Here is a 15,093-nt window from a genome sequence, read left to right on the forward strand (position 1 = left end):
AGCTAGAGGAACCCACATTGGAGATACTGACTGGAGCGCTCTGTTCTTTCTTAACCAAGTGCTGAGTCTTGCTGCATTTAAATAAGCTTTTTTTTTTTTACATTTATTTCTTGTTATTTTGTGTTCATTATTGTTTTACCTGCATATATGTCTATGTGAGTGTGTAAGATCCCCTGGAACTGTAGTTACAGACAGTTGTGAGCTGTCATGTGGATGTTGGGTCCTCTGGAAAAGCAGCCAGTGCTCTTAACCACTGAACCATCTCTCCAGTCCTTAAATACACTCCTAAGAAGCATGAAGTGAATTTTCAAAAATAGATGGTATAAATACAGAAATAGAAAGTGCCACTCTTCCCACACTGACCTCGAATCTAACAAGCAAACAAGAAAATTGCATCCTAAGATCTCTCAAGATTGCCACAGGCAATAAGGACACAAGATGGGTAACAGCGCAGGTTAAATTATATCCAAAAATCAAAATCCTGTAAGTAACAGTCTCTTCAATAATGATGAACTGTTGTGGCAATTTAAAGTACTGGTCTGAAATAAAATAAAATCTACGAAATGCATTAATCTATTTCTTCCATTGTCATCACAGACCTCCCGCTTAAAAAAAAAAAAGATTTCTAATAATGAACTTACTTCCTAAAAGACTATAATTTCATAAAAATATCCTCAAATATGGGCATAGAGGGCAGAGTGTCCTCAGCATGGAGGAGTCAAGAGACTAACCATAAACTTGAAGGCAGCCCAGTCTACACAGTGAGCTGCAGGGTTATATAGTCAAACTTGGTTCAAAACAAGGTGTGTGTGGTGGGGGTGGGGTGTCAGATACACAAGCAAATTTTGGCATTTCTTATCCAAAATTAATTAATTAAATCTCCACTTGTAGGAGACGGTGGCAAAGTGAGAAACAAGTTCAAGTGATTAAAAGTATAAGCAAACAGAACTGAGAGAAGGCCCCGTGGGGAAAAGTGCTTTCTCTGCAAGCATGAAGGCTTGAGTTCAAATCCCCAGACCCACAGAAAAAGCCTGGTGTGGCCACACACTCCTGTAACCACAGCACAATGGGAAGTGGGACCGGAGGCTTGTTGGGGCTTGGTGCCTGCTACTCTAGCTCCAGGTTCATTCAGGGAGGAAACCTGTCTCAAGAGAATGAGGCAGACAGTGACAGACTAGGACCCTGGCATTCCTCTGGCTTCCACAGCTAATACACACACAGGTACGTGCACACACATTCATAAATAAAACACTCACATCCCAAAGTTAAGATATATTTATCTTCTTTATATCCCAGGGGAAAATACTCTTACAAACACTCAAACATTAACTTGCTCTTCATGCTGTGCTTCATGAGGTATAAGGGTGCCCCCAATCAGCCAGCCCTGACAGCCAGGATGAGGGCCCTTTGCGGAGATGGACAAAGGCTCAAAGGACTGGTTTCGGTGGGGTGCTTCCTGTTTCAGCATACGCAGCCAAACCAGAAGATGATCTGAACCTCTGTGACCAGCGCAAGTAGACAGCAACCTAGGCCCCTCTGCACCATGACCACACTTCCATGAAGGAGCGAGAAAATGGCCTTGGGTGGTGGTCATGAGGAGCATCTCTACATGTTCTTTGTCCACACAAACTTAACACTTAACAAGGACAGAAACCAGTGAGGCCTCACTTCAGCCCCTTGTCCTTAACTCACCTCCAGGGAACTGGCTTCTAAAGACGAAGCAGAAAGCTAAGTGACGTCTAACAAAGGAAGCATTTAGGGCTGCCAGCTAGCCGGGTTTAGCCTCGGCTGGTCCAGGAAGGCACAGGCTCCAGGCTCCTCCGATCTTGAGGTCCCCTTTAATTAAGCACAGGAGCCTGTCCCCCAGCTCTAGGCAGACCTGGGCATCCCAGACCTGTGCCGGCTTCGGTACAGCCGATGGCACCACAGGGTTCACTGTGAAAACAGAGACAGGTCAGGAATGTGTTTGCTTTTCCAGGTGCAAATGAGGGGTACAGCATGCCATTCCACAGAGTAGCTTAACTCAAAGACACAGAGTGGGCTTTCAAAGAGTCCCGAGGCCCTCTGCATAGCCTCCCTCACATAGAACACGTCTGTTCGGTGAGGCCTCACATTTTCCCCACTCTCCACACTTAGAGGCGTACAGATTGCTTTCTGGGAAGCCTACTTTTGTTCTCCATGTTCTCTCAACCTAAGCTTAAATTGGCATTACAGAAACCAATCCAGGAAAAAGCTCCCTCTTGGGAGAGCTCAGAATATTATCATTGTATCCAAAAAAAAAAAAAAATTAGGTTTCTAAGCAATAGACAAGAACATAGGAAGAATCCAACTTTGGTTGGCCTTAATATTCAGCTACCTGGGAACACACGCACCCATTCTTCCAAGCCTGAAGAAACACGCATGATGATAAATGTAGAAGTGGGCACGGTGGCACATGCCTGTAATCCCAGCACCTCAGAGACTGAGGGAGAAGCATCAAGAGTCTGAAATTACCCTAGGCTATAAAGCAAGTTCTAGGCCATCCTGAGCTATATGATAGACCTGATCTAATGTGTGTGTATGTATATATGTATTTGCATATATATGTGAACACAAATATATATATACATATATATGTGGTTATGGTGGTAGTTATAATTTCTGCTGGTTCCAATAACAAGTGAAACCTATATATCAAAGGCCACATTTTTAGTAAATAAAATTTTCTAAATCAACAATCTGAGTTCAGGGAAAAGTCCACAAAACTCTTAGAAGTAGTTTGATTTTTCTAAAATAGCAATAGATGAAAATCTAATTAAACAAATTAAATGTCTTTAATTTGTATTAAATTAAATTAAATGTGTATTACCCTAAATGGGAAAAAAAAACTCAACATAATAGGAACTCAAAATGTCTATAATTAACAAGATTCTTTAGTAGAAGAATCCCAACTGAGTGCTTGAAGAGAGGTAATAAGTTCAAACTCAACTTGGGACACATCTATCAACATGTAGACCCTTTAGTTAGGCTGGGGGTCCAGCACATTGGTAAAGTGCTTGCTCATAGCACATGGGCCCTGGCCATCTCAGCACCAAAGAAGGGAGGTGAAGGGGAGGGGAAGGGAAGGGAGGAGAGGGGAGGGGAAGCCTAATTTAGATCAGCAGTCATCTCTATTGTCCAGAGAGACAATGAGACAATCCAACAACCCTGAAGAGGTCTTGTTCTAGGAGATGTTCAAGTCTGAGAAAAACAATAATGCAGCAGTGGGTCACGACCCCCACGACCCCTTTGGGGGTCACGTATCAGATAGCCTGCATATCAGATATTTACATTACTCTTCATAGCAGAAGCAAAGTCACAGTTATGAAGTAGCAGCCAATGACGTTTATCGTAGGAGTCCCCACATGAGGAACTGCAGTAGAGGTCACAGCACTGGGAAGGTTGAGAGCCACTGGGACAAAGTATCTAGAGTGATAATGCTGGAACACACTGCTGATAGCAAAGAATGGCCCACTGTTTGCCCCTCCGTGACTCTCTAAGCGCAGTGTGGCTCTCTTCACACTTCTCTGCAATAGAAGACCATGACTCTAGCATCTTTTCCTACTGCTTGGGAATAGTTTTCCTCTCGAGAAAAAAGGTCACAAAAATGACCAGCCACGGTATAAACACTCACATGGTGGCATTGTGCCAAGCCACTTACAAATACGGTAAGATTTTTATAATGTATACATAGATATACAATATATAGCTCTACGTGGTTATAGTCAAAAGGAAATGTACCCACTTGGAGAATACACATGCCCACTGCTGATACACCCTTGTGATTTCACTATTTCCAAGAGCAGCAGGAAGTGGGGTCCAATTGTCCCTAGAGTGTATCTGTCTGTGAATGTAAGCCTTTCCACTGGCGTATGTATCTGATAGTTCCAATGTCTCAAATGTATAAATTACCCATGATGCCCAGGGTTCTTATCCCATCACTTAAGTGACTATCGCCCACACGACTACTCGAGATGACCAGGCTAGTTTCTTAGATAGAAACAGCCACGTGTTTCATAAAAGTGAATCGAGAGCTCAAGGTTCGGAACGGTCTATCTAGTTCACTTCTCCGCAGCTCAGCGAGCATGTCAGGAAAGACTGTGTTCTTATGCGGCCATACACACAAACAGGCCACCTGCTCTGTGTAAGTACTGTGTAGCTCACCCTCAGGGAGCTACAACCTTTGCTTCCTCCTCACTGGAAACCAGTTAAAACTGAGGAAACACATCTTCACACAGGGAGGGGACAGTGGTGTTCAGTTGGTATTCAGAAATGCCTAGCACACAGAAAGTCCCAGGCTTGACTCCCAGCACCACATAGTGTGAGTGACGCCTGTGAAACCTTTAATCTAAGCACCCAGGAGGTGGAAGTGGGAGGGAAGATCAGAGGGTTATCCTGAGCTACACAGCAAGCTCGAGGTCAGCCTGGGCTATGTGAGCCCTCATCTCAAAAAATAAACAAACAAAAGATGAAAGAGGAATCTGCCTTACCAGATTATAGCTTCAATTTTTCTCTCAGTTTGTAAAATTTTTCACACAATACAGTAACAAGTTCACATTCTAGTCATTTTTAAGCTTGCAATTCATAGGGTTACATACATCCATAACAGCTGTGCAACCATCTTCACGATCCAGGTTTAGTTCCTCATCATTCCTAACAAAGACCCTAGCCATCCATTACTGCCCCCTGCCCAGCTACTTTGTCTCCGCCACTTTACTGATCCCTGGTATCCCATACAAGTAGAAATGTATAAGCCGGCGGTGGTGGCGCACACCTTTAATCCCAGCAGAGGCAGGCGGATCTCTGTGAGTTCAAGGCCAGCCTGGTCTACAAGAGCTAGTTCCAGGACAGGAACCAAAAAGCTACGGAGAAACCCTGTCTCGAAAATCCAAAAAAAAAAAAAAAAAAGAAATGTATGGTGTTTAATATATGATACATATCTATGGTGGTTTAAATGAAAAACCTCTCCCACAGGCTCATGGGTGTGAACACTTTATCCCCAATTGGTGGGGCCATCTGGGAAGGTTAGGGAACATTTGGGTGGTGGACCCATGCTGAGGAAATACATCAAGAAAGGTGAGCTTAGAAGGTTTATGGTCTTGTCCCACTTTCTCTTTTCTCCTCTCTCCTCCGGTCTTTACTCCTCTCTCTCCTCTCTCTTCTTCCTCCCTCAACAGGAAGCTTCCCACACCTGCCTGCGGCCATGCCTTCCCCACCATGATGGACTTTTATACATCCGGACCCACAAGCCAAAATAAACTACTCCCTGAGTTGCTTTTCATCGGGCATTTTAGCACAGCAACTACTATGTGTCCTTCTGTGCCTCAGGGTCCATGAACGCTGCAGGGCGCACTGTATCCTCCTCGGAGCTGAATATTCATGGGATACCGTATTTGGTCTACAGGCTCCTCTGTAGACGGACATAGACTATTTCCACCTCCGGCCTGCTTCAAATAATGCCGCTATAAACCGTGACTTAAACACATCTGAGTCCCCACTTTCTTCTGGGTCAAAACCTCGGAAGAAAGTTGCTGGCAATATGGTAATTCTGGATGAATATTTTTATGAACTACAAAACTTTTCCACAGAAAATATATTTCACAGGCCCAACAGCAACACACACCAGGGACTTGATTCAATGGATTTTTAAGTATTCTCCAATTCAATAATCCAGAACGGTGTTACTCTAAAACAGAGCTATTTTTCCTGAGGTAAGAAAGCATACAATAGAAAAAAAGAGACTGCAATATTTATCACTTCCCTTATCTTCCTCAACTGATTTAAACAATGAAGGACACCAGGTGGCTGTGGCTGGCTGGCTACGATTTAGAACTGTGCAGAAATTAAACCAAGGGCTTCTACACGGTGAGCGCTGCATCTTACATGCCCTCCAGGACCCCCAGAAAACCTCTTAAAACATGAGAGAAATGGAGCACGTATCCTAAAAATACATTAAAGATTTCACACTACTATAAAAACTTGGCAAATCCCCTGAGCTTTCACCTCAGACTGAAGAGCTGCCGGCAGCTGGTAACTGCTACAAGGGTCGGCTTGCTCTGGGAGTGTGGCCAGCGGTTGACTCCTTGTACCCCAGCAGGAGTACACACACCACGAATTAGGTGGGTTAGACACATAATAGATACAAAAATTTGTTGTTGTTGTTGTTGTTGTTGTTTCATTTTATTTTGTTTTTTGACACAGGGTTTCTCTCTGTAGCTCTGGCTGTCTTGAAACTCGCTCAGTAGACCAGACTGGCCTCAAACTCAGAGATCCGCCTGTCACTGCCTCCTGAGTACTGGGGGCTAAAGGTGTGCGCCACCACTGCCTGACAAATAATTTTTTAAGTTGAAAGATCTATTCCCACAGTAGTTATGCTGTAAAAACTCTCATACTTGAATGACTGGGTGTAAAATATACTGAGATGTTATTCCAGCTTGCTTATTGTTACTATGATAAAACACTAACTACATCCAACTCATGAGGAAAGGGGTTATTTGGCTTACAGGTTACAGTTTGTCACGGAAGGAAGCCACTACAGGAACACAGAGCAAGAACTGAAGTGAGGAGGACCACCGTTGACTTCGCTACCGGGCTTATGTTCAGCTACGTTTCTGACACAGTGCAGAATCAGCAGCCTAGGGAATGGTACCACCACGTCAATTATCAATCATGAAAACGCCTCACAGACTTGCCCAAGAGCCACTTGACAGAGGCAATTCTTCAACTGAGGGTTCTCTTCCCAGGCATGTCAAGTTGACAACCAAGATTAGTCTTCACAGATGTGTTTAAAGATATTTACTTATTTCTGGTAAATTCCTCCCGTCACTCAGAACGTCTTTCTTTAGTAGAAATCTAAATACTTAATTCACGAATACCTACAAGTAGGCTCAAGGCAGAGGCACAGCAGACAGTCAACTGGCAGAAGGCCTGCTCCGCAAACCTAAGGCTAACACACAGCCGTAATTCCAGCACTCAATCCCAGTCCTCAGTCCTACACCTGAGAGGCACAGACAGGAGGAGCAGACACTGAAGGCACCCTCAGCACACAGTGATGGAGGACAGCCTGGGCTAAGTGAGAGCCTGTCTTGAAAAGGAAAACAAAAGCAACGATGTCGTCTTAAAGCCTTTCGGGGACAAGGAGATGCACAGGCCTGGAAAGGGGCTTGTCATGCAAGCCTTGGCAGGCAGTGCCTTCACTGGCTGAGTGAGCCACTTTGGTGACCCTAAAACCTTTTCATTAGGAATAGGAGGTCAAGCCTCATTTTGGTTCTGTCTGGATAGTTAAACATTTCTAATTAGCTGTATCTAGAACGATGAAGGCACTTCTAACACTCTCCGCTCAAACACGATCATTTAACATGGGACACTTTAATTGATGCTGAAACGTCACTAATATCGCTCAATGTCAGCTCACAACCCCCTCCCCGGCACACACGCTCAAAAAGTCTGTTACTGAAAAGTTCCAGGGAGGTTAAATGACACTCTAGTTATGAAATATAATACGGGCTCCAATAAGGAACTGTATTATAACTGACAATACTGCCAGGAACATCAGGACTTACAAGTGCAAAACCAGCTCATCTCAAAGCAGGGCAGACAGGAGAAATGCAAAGACTGATCTATTGTCACAGGAGGAAACATCCTCACTGGCAGACAGCCGGCCACTGAACCTAACAGGCTGGCACGCAGTAGGTTTAAACTCCACACCCTCTGATCCTCCTCTCCTGTCCCACATACCTCTGATCTCCAAGGACTGATCCTTGCTGCTAAATCTACTACAAAGAACCGTCCCCTGGGTGAGCCACAACTTCAGACTGGCATCTCCTTGGCTGTATATTGCAAAGGGCTCAGGTAATCCCCAAGTGACCCTCTATGAGTGCCTGTACTTGGTTTGACCGAGCTCCCCTGTCTAGCCACCACAATCCAAGCATGCTCCATCGCTCCAAAACATAGAACCTAAGCATATGTTTATGAACATTATATTAATTCAAATATCACCAAAGAAAACTGAAGAATAAAGTTGCTCCTCCACCACCCACAGGCTAAGGTTTCCCTGGAAATGGAGTCCTACCACGAAATTCCAGTTCTAGCACACTGACACCAATGTGAAGAATAACAGTTGTGACGCAGAGAGCAAGGAGGCTGTGGCCTGCACGGAGACCATGACTCGTTTGCCAGCTCCAAGGGCTGAGAGCTCAAGGGAAAGGCGCAGATAGCCCAAGGACTGAAGCCTTGCCCAGCATTTAGCATTGGAAGCGCTCCTCTCAGAAAATGCACTTCCTGCTTCATCTCAGCAGTGACCCCGAGCCGAGAAAACCACGCTGGCCAGGCCATGCACTCAGCGTGCTAGTCCAGCCGTACCATGACTTGCCAACAGTTCCGAGAGGATAGCTTAGGTGCAGCACCAGCCTTTGAGACCTCACTTACGGGCTAGTCCATTGAGAGTACGGAGGAAGTAAGGAAACCATCGAAGCTTCAAGGTTCATTTACTGACCACAGAAGGAAAACTAAATTATTTTTTTCAAACTGTCCCAACACAAATCTACAGTCTCTAAAAACATGCAAATTCCAAAGGGCAGCTCCAATGGAAACTCTGGAGAATAATGGACTATTATTGAGTTCATATAAAGCTTTGTCAAACACATTTAAAGACACCGACTAATGTCTATGGGAACCGTTTAAAGACAGACGAGTTGCTTTTTCGGTATATTAAGATGGAAAAACCCAAATTGAGAGACATGTGGGTGAACATGAAAATGATTCCTTGACAAGCTAGGTTTGATGACACCAAAACGATGCTAAGATACAGCCCTCAGTCTCTGCCTGTCACTCAGCATCTTGAAGATCACAGTGAGGCTCTCATTTGTATTAAGCATCTTGATGTCCTAGCAAAGTGAACCACACATATATCACGGTTAAATCTTGTTTCCATATTTGGCACACTCCCTAGGACACTATAATTCTATTTATAACACGGTTCTTACCCTGATTCTGAGAAAACAGTGCGATGTTCCCCACGGCCCAGGAATGGGTATGAACAAGACATTCATATGTCTGCATACTCTCATTCACCAATGCTTCGCCTGTAGTTGAGTTTGTAACTTTCCCATAGCTGGAGGCAATGTGATTTATACTCACACTAAAATAACACTGCAGTTTAAAACTGGTTCATTGACATAAGTCTTTGGGATCCTACTGTGTTGTGGAGTCACAATTATGACCTGCAATTATCCCTGTGACCCTAGAGGATACACACAGATTCAAACATCTTTATACTGAACATGGAAGTTGTTTCTTTCTTATTAAAGTGTGGGCTGAAAAGCTGGCTCAGCAGTTAAGAGTTTGCTCTGCTGCAGTGGAGGGACAGAGTTCAGTCCCCAGCATTAACTCGGGACAGCTCACAACCACCTGTGACTCCAGCTGTGGGAGACCTTTTACAGCGTGGGCCCCCAGAGCACCGCATTCACACGCACAGGTCCCCACAAAAAAAGTACATAATGAAAAATAAGTTTTCTTTAAGATCCCACTAAGCAGACGTTATTCCTCACCTGTCTTCTCCTGCAGTGTTTGGGAAACAAGGCCAAGTGATTAAAAACATAAGCAAACAGAACTGAGAGAAGGCTCCGTGGGCAAAAGTGCTTTCTCTGCAAGCATGAGGGCTTGAGTTCAAATCCCCAGACCCACAGCACAATGGGAAGTGGGACCGGAAGTTTGATGGGGCTTGGTGCCTGCTACACTAGCTCCAGGTTCATTCAGGGAGGAAACCTGTCTCAAGAGAATGAGGCAGACAGTGACAGACTAGGACCCTGGCATTCACCTCTGGCTTCCACAACTAACACACGCGCACACACATTCATAAATAAAACACACATCCCAAAGTAAAAATGTATTTCTCTTCTTTCTATCGTGGGGGAAAATACTTTTTACAAATTAAACACTCAAACATTAACTTGATCTTCCTGCAGTGCAGTCATGAAGAATGAGCATGCCCCTTCCGACCTCCTCCACCCTCCCCTAAACTCAAACAAAAACAGAAACGAGTACTGAGTTCTGGAATATGTACAGATAGAACTGAGTCGGATAAATGAGCCTGGAGTTTCACTATCTCATACAAGATCAGGAAGTTTTTGGATTTCCTTTGACAAAATGAAACTTCAAAAATGCAACAGACAAAAAAATTCTCTGCCCATTTGTTTATTGCTATGTGCAGGGTCATTCCGGCTGCTGTAGTCTAGCACAATTTGTGAATAAATCTTGTGCTGGACTGCTTCGGGGTCTGGTTTTTCGAAACAGTGTATCAGTAAACATCCTTGGCTGCAGCTCCCTATGTAGACCAGGCTAGCCTTAAACTTCCAGACATCCACTTGCCTCTGCCTCCCGAGTGCTGGGACTAAAGGCATGGGCCACCACACCCTGCTTGATGATTTAATTTTATGTTTTCATAATAAGGCTACTTAAACTCCAGCCCAATGCTGCAACTCCAGAAAGACAACCTCAAGGTCATGGAAAAGAACTGCCCAAAGAACAGGTGATGGAGTGTGCAGGGTTGTGCTTCTGTTTCTTCCAACTCTACTAACGTCTTGCATCTTGCTTCCTAACATTTATACTACTTTGAGGAGGGACAGTGTGAGACATGAGTCTCTCTTCTTAGACAAACTGACCTGGGATTTACTATGTAACCCATCAAACTCACTTGATCTTCCTGCCTCTGCCTCCTGAATGCCAGGATTCGAGGTGTGAGCCACAATGCCTGGCTATGCTACTTCATTGCCCTGAAATGCAGGTAAGAACTGGCTAATTTTCCAGCAATTCCTACACACAATTATTCCAACTAAATAACTATTTAAAGACCAGCCCATCAGTTTTGACTATGACATATAAGCATTTAAAAATGTTAAGTACTTAGGTTTTCACTCTTTTTGGAAAAGCACAGCCATGCTAGACTTTAAATTCCATTTAGAATATGAATTCAAGGGCTGAGCTGAGGATCCAGCACTGTGGTAAATACTTGCCTCAGGCATGCACAAGGCCCTGGGTTCAATAGCCAACACTAAAAATGTAGCCCTAAGTCTTCTGGTTGTGAATAAAGAACACTTAACGTGGAGATTCAAACAGCAATGCAGGTCAGCTGAATGCCTCAGGAGTCGGAAAGTTCTGCGTCTCACATTTAAGTTTAAAATAATTTAGAGAAAATAAAATTCAAAACAGTTCTTGAATCACCTGCCACATTTCAACAGTCAGTTTGCATGTGCCTCCTGGCTGCAGTATGACAGTCTAGACAGAACATGTCTAGCCTGGAGAAACTCTACTGGACGGTGTTTGGATCTACTTGATCCTCATCTGTGACCTTAGATGGCCTTGTTGCAAAATGTACATGTACTGCAACTTAAATCAAAATTCGAGAATTTTAGTCAAATAAAGGGCAGAAATGGTGTTTATCTAAGAAGGAACAAACTGTAAGTGCATCTCGAACAGGCACGGTGCTTCATCCTCTCATCCCAGCACTAGGGGAGCCAAAGCAGGGGACAGCTCTGGGGGATCAACCAAGACTACACCACAGAAATCCTGTATTTTGTTCTATGATCCTAACTCTGAACCACCAGTCCCTTCCCTGCCCTATGGATCATTCTCCTAAACTGAGAAGTTTGGGAAGTTTTAAGAGTTGAGCAGAAAGGGCACAAATGCCAGGGAAATAAACAGCTAGCCAGTTCCTAGTGCCCACCCTCAACATTCCTCCAGAAGCCAGCTCCATCCAGCCAATGCTCTAAAGACAGCTATTTTTAAGGGCCTTAAAAGATTACCAGTATGTCCTTCTGAAACTGTATATACTGTCATCAGATACTGCAAGCCCCCACCCCAGAATCTCAAAATTTTAAGAGATCTTCAAGGAACACTATCTTGTCAAACAAATGTTTTCCCTCATAAGCATTCAAACCAAAATGCTTAAAAAGCGCATGTGGTTTTAAAAACAATATTAGGACAGCAATTCCTTAAAAAAAAATTATCAATTAACTATGCTTCATTTTTTTAGCCAGGCCAGGATCTCAGCAAAAAAGAACTGCTGTTGAGAACTGTGCCGTCCGGCCAGAAGCATGCCCAGAGAGCCTTTACCCTCATCAACAGCTGCTCCTGGGGAGCCAGGAAATTAACTGCAACCAGTCTTTACTGCATCCAGAGTCAGCCTCCGAAGAGGAGTGAAGCAACAGCCCCCCCCCCCCAAAGTCACAAACCCAGGTCAGAGCTGCTGTGGACTCTGTGGCATCGCTCAAGTTCCCGGACCCAGGCTAACTTTGAGGTGCAGGAGGCCCGGGGACTCAAATCCGAACAGAGCAGTGAATTTTTGCTCAAAGCCTGAATTTTGTTTTGTTTTGTTGTTGTTGTTTTAAAAAGAATGTTATTCCAGAACGGATTCCTTTTCTTCCGGGTTTGTCTGTTCCTACTGACTCTGCCATAACCACGGTGCCTCCCCTTTCCCAATGCCCCACCTCTTGCCACATTTATAAAAAAGGAGGAAAAAGAAAAGAAAAGAAAGTGGCATATTCCTTCTCCCCCAGCTTTTCCTAGTAAGGCCTGGAAACTGGAGGAAATTCAAATCAAATTAGTTGCACATTAAAAAATAAACAGACAAGCATCAAGGGTGGCTACCCAACAAAGCCCTCACCAGTTCCAAAATATGATTAAGCCAGGGAGGGGAGAGGGGGAGGGGGACTAGTCGGGATGGAGATAAACGTGTGCATTTTTGGCTCCAGCGTCAGCCTCATAGCGGCCAAATTCTACATTTTGTTTAAAGAAAACGCTGGGCCTGCGAGAAAAGAAAATAAAAAGTTGTAACTTTTAAGGAAGTCTGCAATCGGCACTGTCTGGATAAAATGCCAGTGCTTCCTTAGTCTGGGATTGCCGGGTGGGAGCCGAGATTCGAAAAACCTCCAAGCCCAGCCACTCAGGGAAGGCTCCCGGCCAGCGGCGCCGCCCGGCGGCCCAGCCAGGTCTCCCGGGACGGCCGCAGAGTCCTCGGGGCTCCCGCGGCCCTACGCTGGGGACGCCAGGCGGGCACGGCCCCGGGCCCCGCTTTCCGCGAGGAGTGACAGGCCCTTCCCACGGCAGCCCGTCCCTGCCTGCCATCCGAACCAGACGGTCCCCGCGGCCCGCCCAACCCGCCCGCCGCCTCAGGGCGCGGATTCCACCCGCTCCGTCTCCCGGCCGCCCCACCCCCGACAGGGGCGCCCCTCGAGGCTGACCGACTGACCCGCGCTCCGCTGGCCCACACGCACCGGGTCGTCCTCTGCTTCCCGCCGCGCCCCGCTCCCCCGCCCGAGCCTGCAGCCGCCTGGCTCGCCGAGTCCAGCCGTGGCCGCCGGTTCCCGCCCCTAGCCCGGGGGGAGCCCAGGGGGCAGGACGGGGAGGGAGGACGTGGCGCGCAGAGGTGGCCAGCGGCGGGCGGGGAGTGTCCCCAAGAGGCCCTGGCGGGGGCGGGGGCGACCGATCGTCCAGGGACCCTCCCGGGAAGCATCCCGGGTCCCGGGTCGCAGCCCGGCGCCCCCGAGGGGGCAGAGGCGTCCCCGATTCCCAGCTCCGCGCGCACTCACGCCCTCCTCCCTCCACCATATGGAAATCTACAGCCTCCCAAAGTGACACGTCGAAGATTCCTCGGCCTGGCCGCGCGCCCTCCCCCTCCCGGGCAGCGGTCCTGCCGCGGGGATCTGGGCGGGGGAGCGGATTCCTCCTCGGAGCGACGGGCAGGGGAGGAGGGGAGCTCCGCGTCCCGCATCCTCCGCTTTCTTCCACGGCGAGCGGGGGCGAGTGGGGGGCAGGCGGGGCCGCCCCCTACTCGGCCGGGAGCTTGAGGTAGCCGGCCGGTCGCAGGGCGACCGGGACTCCGCAGCCAAGTTTTCCTCGGGCATCCCGGAGCGCTCCGGGGCCGGCAGCGCACTCGGGCGGACTCGGTGTCCGGCCCGGGCTCCGAAGCGCGGGGACCCGAGAGCTACCGTGGGTGGCACGTCCCCAGGCAGCCCGCCGCTCCCGCAAGCCTTACCTCCCCTCGGGCTGAAACGGGGCTCCAGGCGCCCGTCCCAGCCAGCCGTCCGCGGGATCCCCGCCGCCCCCTGCGCCGCTGCCGCCGCTGCCGCTGCTGCTCTCCGCCGCCTCCTCGGGCCGCCGCCGCTGCTCAAATAACTACCAGGAGGGTTTGATGGGGGATTCCGCCATGTCAATGATGTCGGGACCACATGGGGATTCGGGGCCCGCCCACTGCCGTACGCCTCCGACTACACACGCAGTCACAATTGCAAGCTCACTGTAACTTGGCCAGGCCTCCCTTTCCCCTAAGCCAGGCCTGACTACTCACCGGCTCAGTTTGGTTCCGCAGGATAGAGAAGTCTGAACTGAAGGGAGTTAAGAGACTCCGGAGGAGGTGCTGATGGCGGAAACATGACTATAAATGCAATCTTTGCTCAGTAATTTTTCAAGCTGACTTGTAAGTTTCACCTAGAACACATATTTCCTTTTTCATTTGTAATCCCCGGAGGAATCTTTCAGGGATTTGTACTCCTTAAATTTGCCACAGCATTCTGATTTGCGTGGGCAAACTTTATGCTATCAAAATTTAAATGTCTATTTTCCCTTTCAGTACCAGGTATGGGCGTTACTCTTTTTTGTTTGTTTTGTTCTGTTTTGTTTTGTTTTTTTGAGGCAGGGTTTCTCTGTGTAGCTTTGGAGCCTGTCCTGGAACTAGCTTTGTAGACCAGGCTGGCCTTGAACTCACAGAGATCTGCCTGCCTCTGCCTCCCGCATGCTAAGATTCTTCTTTTTAGTTTCCAGTAATACCTAGTTTGGGCATACTTTATTTCTGTTGCATGAGCGAATGTGTGTGTGACTTCAGGTACACAGGCGCCATGGCTTCTGTGTGGGTGAGAAGCTTGAAACAGTTCTGTCCACCTCACATGGGTCTGGGTATCCAACTCTGGTCGTCAGGCTTGGAGAGCAAGTGCCCTTACACGCTGTCTGGCCGGCCCTGAAGACTTTTTCTTGTTGTTTATCTGGATTTTATGTGTCAAATACAAAAGGACTCAATAGCTG

General features: G+C 47.1%; 1 protein-coding gene across 3 annotated transcripts in view; it reads right to left on the bottom strand.

Annotated features, from left to right (window-relative positions):
- Window positions 1-14,216, bottom strand: part of Fndc3b (fibronectin type III domain containing 3B) — a 291,701-nt gene extending 277,485 nt beyond the window's left edge. The window contains exon 1 of one of the 3 annotated variants that reach the window (XM_005343904.2): window positions 14,051-14,216. The gene's annotated coding sequence lies outside the window, so the exon portion shown is untranslated. Of the gene's footprint in view, window positions 1-13,264; window positions 13,473-14,050 lie in introns of those variants that run through there. The other 2 variants (XM_026782781.1, XM_013347920.2) reach the window with 2 other exon arrangements.
- Window positions 14,217-15,093: the final 877 nt, after the last annotated feature.

This window comes from Microtus ochrogaster, chromosome 1 (genome assembly GCF_000317375.1).
Source record: "Microtus ochrogaster isolate Prairie Vole_2 chromosome 1, MicOch1.0, whole genome shotgun sequence".
Classification (NCBI taxonomy): Eukaryota; Metazoa; Chordata; class Mammalia; order Rodentia; family Cricetidae; genus Microtus; species Microtus ochrogaster.